Genomic DNA, 8,449 nt, shown 5'->3' with positions numbered 1-8,449 from the left:
TAAATAAATAAATAAATAAATAAATAAATAAATAAATAAATAAATAATCTTAAAAAAAAAAATAGCCAGCTTGTGTGTAGCCCATGCAACTCTTGCAGAAAGTATGTGCTGGGTGTGGCAGAATTTTTCTAGGAGTTCATGCAGGCATTATCGAGATACGTAGCTGGCTTTAATTTATTGATACCTGACTCCTGTGGGCTTGGTCTGCTGGATACTAGAGAGCAGACCACATGCCGCACAGGATGCTGGGTGATGGGGGTCAAAAAGCAGAACAGCTACACTCACCTAGTCTGCAACATCCAGCAAGGAGTTAGTTGCATCCAGTCTGGATACATCTGGACACAAGGAATCTACAACCTGTCTGCAGGGTGTATCTTTTTCTAATTTGTACCACGTTACCATATGAGTTAATGGAGGCACTATATAGGAAAAGTGAGTTTAGAAAAGAATGATTTATATCTGCAGTATGTCATTAAGTCAACTGTTGGGCATCATGAAGGCACCGTACAGGCTGGTGTTCAGTGTGGACATGAAGATGAGTCCTAATTAGTTCTGGGAGCTGCCATATTTCTTCCCACATCAGTCCAAATGACACTGACACTTCTGAGGACATTTAACCGTAAACTTGAGAAGGAGGAAGTGGAAAGTCACATCAGCTGTCTTTACCAACACCTTTTACTTCAAAACAATAGTAGTAACAAATACCAAATAACCACGCACCCCCACTTTACAAAAAAGGGCAGAGAGAAACATAGGAGCCTACCAGTATGGGCCTCAGAGGGTCCACAGTCTTAACCAGCTTCAGGAGGGGCGTGGAAGTCCCAAGTCCATGCTGACTCCAGAGTCCTCTGCAATTGAAGATCCAGGGACAAGAGTGAGTTAGTTGCCTTACATAATGTAACAGGAAAGTTGCGGTCTGAACTCCCATCTTGGGCAACGTATGGAATGGACCTTCCATGGGGAAGCTAGTGAAAGTTCAGAGAGGGTCTTTGCCATGAAGAAAGGAACGAAGAGGAAGCAGGGAGGCACTAGCCGAATGATTGGACACCACCCCTCACGTCTCTGAGCCCACACCTTACACAGGCAGTGTCCACGTCTGGCTCTCTTCTTGCCATGTAGGTTTTTATGGCATGGGTATCTAGGACATCACTTCTGGCACAAATGCGTATTTTACTTCTACTTTCTCTTGAAAATGATGTACTTTATATCCAATCTCTTCTTGCCCCTTGCTATCACTTTGGAATGAGCCACTCTCCTAACTGATCTCTCTTTCTCTGTCCCTTTCTTCACTCTAGTAGCAACGCAGCTGCCAGAGTGACCCAGTCCACTCAGATCCTGTCCCTCCTCTGCCCAGAACCCAACAGGAGCTTTCTTTTCACTCAGTAAAAGCCGGAGTCCTTGCAATGCCTGTGTGGTCTGGCTTCATTTCCTCCTCGTGTCTCCTATATTCACTCTGTACCAATCACACTGGCCCCCCAGAATAGCACGTCCTGCCTCAGGACTTTTGCACTTGCCATTCCCTCGATCTGGATTGCCCAGATGTCCACATGGCTACTTCAGATCTTTATGCAAATAAATGTCTCCTCCTTAGTGGGCTTTGTCAGGTGACCCGTCTAGCAGCACACACACCTACACCCCAGATCACCCCTGTCCTCTTGCCTGATTTTTTTTTCCCGTAGTGCTCGTCACGATCTAACATACTACATATCTTACTTATTTGTTTATTATCTCTCTCTCTTTCGAGGGTGAGATTCCCAAGGGCAAAGATTTTGCCCACTTTGTTCACTGTTGTGTCCTAATCTCCTGGAATAGTGTTGAGCCATAGTCAATGCCCTGCAATACAGATTTGATGTGAACGGTGGGAACCGAGTGGAGCTCATTCTATGAATTTATCAGCAACCATCCCAACTGGCCCCTGGGATCACTTCCCTCCTGGATTCCCACAGGTGTGTGAAAGGTTAGATGTTTCGGCCTCTCCTTCCTAATCCCCTGTTTCTACCTGGCTGTATGGACAAGAGATGCCCTGAGATCCTCTGGGCTATGGTTTCCTGTAAAATAATGGGTTTGAACTGGATGACCCTGCAGCTCCTCCATCCTAAATTTAGTCTCCTAAATCTTAGACTTTTTTTTTTTCCATTACTACCTTCATGGGGCCAACCTTCAACAAAACTGTACTCTCAGGGTAATTCATGATTCCTTCTGGTGCGTCTTGGTCTCGGCTGCCTACCATAGACCCCACCAGTGACCGGCCCAGCTCTTGGTACTCACCATCCCAGGACGCGTGGACTGCATTCCATCGGGAGCCCCTGCACCTCTCTGCTTAAGGCTTTTCTCTCCACAGGGAGGAGGCTGGAAGTTTTGGGGGAGTAAGCATCCCCTGGAGTGGCCTTTAGCTGATGATGTGTAAGAGTTGGCAGATAAACGATCCAGCCCCTTTGCCCTGCTGGTGGGCTAACTCTGAGGCGTGTCCTGTGTTGCCCCCAGAGCTGCCCAAAGACTGAGCCCCAGTTGCCCAGAGGGGTCTCCTTGTTGCCACTTCCTGCCATCTCTGTATCTCTCACCCTACTCCCCTTACCAGCATTTCAGGGGATCACCTTCCTAATCATCTACTGGCACTCAAATCCTACTTCAGGTCAACTTCTGGGGGACCCCCTAAGACACTGCTCCCTGACTTCTGCTCAGTCACTCAATGACTGAGCCCATGCTGCCTCCCCGGGTCCTCCTTTTTCTGGGATCGAGGGCAGTACTGGCCTCATCCTCCCATCTGTCGTCCCTTCCTTCCACCATATTGCTAGGACCCCTTGGGTCCCACATCCCCTTCCGCAGTCGCCACCCTTTTTTTCCAGGCCCCAGTAAGCAAATCCCAAATTATTATGCAGAGTGACTTAACTGTTCTTTATCCTTCTCTTTCTCACCTAAACAATGCCCACAGGGATCTTTACTTCTCTACCAACCCTACCTATCAAGATGCTTGGCTAAGCAAACAGTAAGTCTCACCCTGCACATTTTGCTTACTTCTCTGAGTGTTAGCTGTTGCTCACACTGCAAACAGTTTAAAAAACTGTATTTTCCTCATTCCATCTGGCACCATGAGAAAAAGTGAACTCAAGCTACACCAAGGAGCCTTAAAGCCATAGCTGGAAAGTTCTGTTTGTTCGCAGAGTGCTCAGGGTAAGACATACTCTCTGTTGGTCACATGAATGACAAGCAGAGCTACAAATTATACAAGAAGATAACGTTCCTTCTTCCTGGAATCTCTCTAAAAGAGGAATGATGAGGACTCTGCGTATTATTATTTGAAAAATTGGCATATAGCCTCAAATTGCCAATCAGCCTCACACATACACTTGAACCTATAATTTTTCTTGAATGTCTAGCATACAAACGTTAGCCTCCATGTCCTTAACTACACTGGAAATACTGAATTGCCTGCCTGGAGGTGAGGTGGATTTGAAAACAAATAATGCATTCCACGATCCCACCCAACATCATGCTCCGTGGAGCCTTAGAGATGTAATGTGCTACCATCACTCTGTGCTCCCCCAAGCATTTCTAATTAACTCAAGGACCGTGGGCCCCTGTGAGGATTGCAGGAGAAGGAGGCATGGGGAGAGAGCACAGACCAGAGAGGTTTTTGCCTTCCTTCTCATCCTCATCTCCATTTGGCCACCATAGTGCTCATCATGATCTAACATAATACATATCTTATTTATTATCTATCTCTCTCTCTTAATGATAAGAGGCAAAACAAAACAAAACAAAATCCCAAACTCAACTAATTGAAAAATCTGTCCATCTAAACAGCCAACCCTGAGATCCAGCTAGATGATCAAGGTGTGACCATATATCATAACCCTTACAGTCACGTTTTTTTTTTAAAGATTTTATTTATTTATTTGACAGAGAGAGACACAGTGAGAGAGGGAACACAAGCAGGGGGAGTGGGAGAGGCAGAAGCAGGCTTCCCGCGGAGCAGGGAGCCCGATGCGGGGCTCGATCCCAGGACCCTGGGATCATGACCTGAGCCGAAGGCAGACGCTTAACGACTGAGCCACCCAGGCGCCCCTACAGTCACGTTTTAAAGAATATCGACATACAGGGGTAAATGCTCACAATGGATTGCAAGCTGCAAGGCAGACCCTACAGGAAGTCTTCATTTTGATAAATTATATAGGCAAATAAAAATCATAGAGACATTTGTAAATTACTCCCATACACATGACACATGCTGTATTATACGTGTAAATTACTTACACACGTAAATTACATATACAAAAACACAGGGAGAGTGGATATGACCGTATTCATAATGGGTACGTTGAAAGGAGGGGTGATTTGGAATTTTGGGGAAGATACTATTGGTGTGGTTTCACGGGGTTTTAAATTGACCATATTCCTTTTGTAAATAGAAAAATATGTCAAGAAAAAGAATATTGTCTTTGCTCCTGTTGACGCAGATAGTTTGGGCAAAACTTCTCCTTCTCGCAGTTGCCTCTCTTTCAACCCCAGCTATGGCTCTGTTATTCATACTAACATAGTTTACGTAGGCTGGGGTGCTGGTCAAGGTCAGCAGACCTGAGAGCAGGCTCCTCACCCATGGGGCCTCTAGCCCCATAAAAAAACATCAGTGTGCCCTCTAAGTCTTGTCAGAATACATCACTGGCTGTGATTATATGTTCTTCATTGTCCTGCGTATCAGCTTAGACAGTGGGGAAATTGCTTTTATTTTATTTTATTTTTTTTAAAGATTTTATTTATTTGAGAGAGAGAATGAGAGACAGCACAAGAGGGAAGAGGGTCAGAGGGAGAAGCAGACCCCCCGCTGAGCAGGGAGCCCGACGCGGGACTCGATCCCAGGACTCCAGGATCATGACCTGAGCCGAAGGCAGTCGCTTAACCAACTGAGCCACCCAGGCGCCCGGGAAATTGCTTTTAGTGCAGAGATGACCCCAGCTAACTACAACACTGCCCTGCTTACTGTGGAGATGGAGCCACTTACTGCTTCAACAAGGGCTCAGCCTGTTGTTATAATGATCCTGTTACACTGAGATATAACTTGCCTTGGCACCAGAAAAATCTGGATTTAACTCCTAGGTTAGTCTCAAGCCTATATGCTGTGTGACTTGGGGCAAGTTACTTAACTTCTCTGAGCTTCACTTTACCCATCTGTAAAATAGGATTCATGAGAGGGTTGTTGTGAGGATTAAGAAAGTCCATAGCCCAGTGCCTGACAGCTGGTGGCCAGTCAACACGTGATGGTTATTATTATGGTCTACTTCTGTCACTTTCTAGCTTTTGACCTTAGGCTAGAATTCTTTCTGAGCCTCAAATTTTGCATTTATAAAGTAAAAACAGAAACAACAAAAACCAATCTTGCCTGGCCAGCCCACATGGGATTGGGGTGAGGATTAAGTAAGGTGAAAATGAGAAATGGTTCTTAACCAAAACCAATGGGAAGAACTCAGTATTCAGTAGTGGAGAGGAACCAGAGAGAAAGATTGACGAGTCACTCTCATTGCAAAACTGATTGCAGAATAGCTCCACTTCTTTCTCTCCTTGTATCTACACCCCTTGGCAAGGGGACTTCGCACGTCCTCCCATCAAGAGGCAGAGTATCTCTCTTACTCCTGGTTATCGGGCTGGGCTACATGACTTGCTCTGCATTGCAAACGGAGGCTTCAAGAGCCCTTGCACAATGGAGCTTGCCCTTTCGTGGTGCTCTTGGGAACCCTACTACCACTGCTATGTGAATGAGCCCACTGCCGGATGAGCAACACATACTCTGATAAACAGACCTTTGCCGCCCCTGCCAACAGTCAGACACCCGGCAGACGTTGCGGATGAGGTCATCGACTGAGAGCTGACTGCAGTGCAGGAGGGAGCCCTGCCAACACCTTGGTGAGCAGCCATCCCACTGGCCCAGCCCATCTATCACACACAACATCCTTCCATATCTATAAGTGAAATCACTCTCTGAATTATTGCCCTTATTAGTTACCAAGGTACAGTTGAAAACGTTAGCCTTCTTGTTCCATGTGTGTTTGAAAGCAAACGGTACAATTCCAGGCTTAGACAAGGCACGTGCTGAGGGCTTGTAGACCGAGTGATAGCTGCATAGATGGATGATGCAGGTCAAGGCAGGATACAAGCCTGGAGCAGGGGGGTTCCGATGAAGAGTAGTTAGAGCAGTGCTTCTCAAACTTAGCACTGTTGACATTTTGGTTCAGATAAATCTTTGGGGGGGTGTGTGTGTGTTGGGGGGGGACTGTCCTGTGCCATCCCCTCCATCCCCACAGAGTTCAGGGAGAAGATCCTGAGCAGCTGTTGGGGTTACATCTGGGTGATCGAGGGCTTCATCCAAGGATCCGTGAATAGCACAGAGAGGTCAGGAGGGCTGGTTCTGGCTTTTGGGCTGAATGCCAGAGTCCTTGAGCCACTGGCCCTAACAGTGCCGAAGCTCATGTCTAGAGTCAAATGAGAATTGAATGACCTAGTTTGTGATACGCATCTGTCTCTCCTGCCTCCTTGAGTCTGCCACCTCACCTCTCCATTGGTATCTCCACTGGTCAGTGGACAGAGGAAATAAAGACCAGAGAAACTCTAGGGAGCCAACATTGTTGTTTCGTTTAAGGGTGTGAGGAAGGGAAAGGAAAGGAACCCAGATTGCTTTTGTGGGAATTTCAGTTTCCTTGGCCTTCGTCCTCATTATGGAAAAGGTAATTAATAAGTAGCTTTAGGAGCCTCTGTGTGGTTCAGTCAGTCAAGCGTGTGACTCTTGGTTTCGGCTCAGGTCATGATCTCCAAGTTGTAGGGATTGAGCCCCATGTCGGGCTCCACACACAGTGGGGAGTCTGCTTGAGATTCTCTCTCTCCCTCTGCCCCTCCCCCACCCCGTGCTCTCTCTGTTTCTCACTCTCTCTAAAACAAATCTTAAAAAAAAAAAAGTAGCTTTATTTCCAAATAGTGACATATACCCAAACGGACAGCAATCCTTACTAAAAAACAACTGATTGGTGATTGTTTAGGAGAAGATGGTAAAGTCAGAGCATTAAATGTTTTCCCCCATACAACGCAGCAGAGATCAATAGCTATTTGAGTACTTCTCCATCATAATCCAACCGTCCACAAGCCTCTGGGTAAGATGGTGTTGTTACAAAAGCCTTTGTCCACTGATGAAGTTTTAATATCCCCTGACACCATTACAGAGTGAAGATGTTCTATAAACAGAAGACAGCAAGCATGTCTGGGCTAATAGCTTTTCTCTCCCACTGTTATTTGAACCACCCTAACGCAGAAGCTCTCATATTTATAATTCTCAGCAAAACAAAGCCTGTTTCCCGGTGGTATCAACCACCAGTAAGGGTGTGGGAAAATACACCGAGGAGATGCCTGAATGGAAGTATGTTTCCACAGAGGTAGAGCATTAGACGACTTTGTTTTTATTGGTGGCCTCTGGGCCCCGGGGATAATGAAACACTATAGTTGGGGTTATCTAGCAGGATTGGGAGATGAGATTTCCAAGCGAACCAAACATCCTGGCCTTTTGGAGAGTTAATGAATATATCAGTGACTTTTTGCCGTAACAAAGTACCACAGACTGGGTGGCTTAACCCCCAGAAATTTGCTTTTTTCACAGTTCTGGAGGCTAAAAGTCCAAGATCAAAGTGTCAGCGGAGTTTCTTCTGAGGCCTCTGTCCCTGGCTTGCAGACAGCGGTCTTCTCCCCTTGTCTTCACATGGCTTTCTCTCTGCGTGTGTCTGTGTCCTAATGTCCTCTTATAAGGATGCCAGTCATATTGAATTAAGGCCCACCCAGTAACCTCATTTAACCTTAATTACCTTTTTATTTATTTATTTTTATTTTTTTTAAAGAAGATCTATTTATTTATTTGAGAGAGAGAGAGAGAGGGTGCATAAGCAGGAGGGGCAGGGAGAGGGAGAGAGAATCTTCCCGACATGGGGCTCGATCTCACGACCTTGAGATCATGACCTGAGCCGAAACCGACTGTGCCACTCAAGTGCCCCTTAATTACCTTTTTATTTTTATTTTTTTAAAAAGATTTTTATTTATTTATTTGACAGAGAGAGAAGAGGAGAGAGAGAGGGAGGGAGAGAGAGAACAGGCAGAGGGAGAGGGACCCTGGGATCATGATCTGAGCCGGAAGGCAGACACTTAACCAACTGTGCCACCCAGGCGCCCCTTAATTACTTTTTGAAAGACCCTATCTCCAAATAACAGTTACATTTTGAGGTTCTAGAGCCTAGGACCTCAACATACAAATTTGGTGGTGGTGATGGTGGGAACACAGTTCGGCCCACAGCAGTGACTTCAGCTAAGCACTAAATCCTGGCACAGAAATGCCAGGCGCCCTTGACCAGCTGGTGTACCCATCTCTCCCTTGCTGTGATTATTGGCAGCTAATGCCTCGCAGTTTTCCCTTTCTGTACAG

The sequence above is a fragment of the Neomonachus schauinslandi genome, chromosome 10 (genome assembly GCF_002201575.2).
Source record: "Neomonachus schauinslandi chromosome 10, ASM220157v2, whole genome shotgun sequence".
In the NCBI taxonomy this organism is placed as follows: domain Eukaryota; kingdom Metazoa; phylum Chordata; class Mammalia; order Carnivora; family Phocidae; genus Neomonachus; species Neomonachus schauinslandi.
This window is presented reverse-complemented; position numbering follows the sequence as displayed.